Raw genomic sequence first — 1,124 nt, 5'->3', positions numbered from 1 at the left:
GCCTTCCGGGTTCAAGCAATTCTCCTGCCTCAGCCTCCCGAGTAGCTGAAACTACAGGCATGGCCACCAAGCCCAGCTAAGTTTTTTGAATTTTTAGTAGAAATGGGGTTTCACTATGTTGGCCAGGCTGGTCTCGAATTCCTGACCTCAAGTGATCCACCCGCCTCGGCCTCCCGAAGTGCTGGGATTACAGGCGTGAGCCACCACGCCTGGCCACAGATACCTGATTTCTAATGCCAGTCCCATCCCTGCCCCCTTGGGCCAAGCACTTGACTTTTCTGGCCTTAGTTTCCTAATCTATAAAAGAGGATTAAAGGTTGCTTGCCACACCGTTGAGGGAAGGGGTTGCATGTAGCCGCTCGGACCCTTGGCTCATTTGGATTAGGAGTCAAAGAAACCAAATGAGGAGTGCGCCTGGCGTATGGTCAGACCCAGGGAGCCAGCAGCACCTGGTATTCTGAGCTCCTTTCAGAGGCTGTTCCCTGCTGAGGATCAGATGTTCCTTCCATCCAGCAGGAAGCAGGGGAAGGTGCTGATGCCCCAGTCAAGTCTGATTGGCTGTTAGGGGCGAAAGGTGTGACTGAAGCACTGACAAGGTGGGTGGAGACAATAACCTGTAAGTACGCCTCTGGCTTGGAAAGTTTTGCTTCATCAACTACAGCTGGAACCTCCTGGGGCAAGGCAGAAGGGGCAGAACAGGGAGGTCTTCTACTGAGGGGCTGTCATCGATGTCCTGAGACATTTGTGGAGCTTCTGGTGTACACAGCGCAGACAGAGGTTCCCCTGAGAAGCGGACTGTCTAAAAGTGACACAAACCCTCTTCCCTGGTGCCTGTCCCCGAAACGCCCATCAGAAACCCGAATGGCATCCCGTTGCCAACTGAAGCAGTCCTCACCCTGCACATTAGAACCCCCTGCGGAGACTTCATCCTGATGCTCAGGCCTTACCACTTACGGGGGTGAGATTCTGTCACTGGTGTTTTAAAAAAATCTCCCCGGCACCTTTGGGAACTGCTGTGGGTGGGGGACCTACTGAATCCACCCAATGAAACGGTGGCTTTGCCTGCATCTTGTCTCCCCGACCCTTGAATCACCTATAAAAGATGCGATGTCACGTCTTTGATA

Source organism: Macaca thibetana, chromosome 15 (genome assembly GCF_024542745.1).
Source record: "Macaca thibetana thibetana isolate TM-01 chromosome 15, ASM2454274v1, whole genome shotgun sequence".
Classification (NCBI taxonomy): Eukaryota; Metazoa; Chordata; class Mammalia; order Primates; family Cercopithecidae; genus Macaca; species Macaca thibetana.
The sequence above is the reverse complement of the archived record's forward strand: the minus strand, read 5'-3'. Positions refer to the sequence as shown.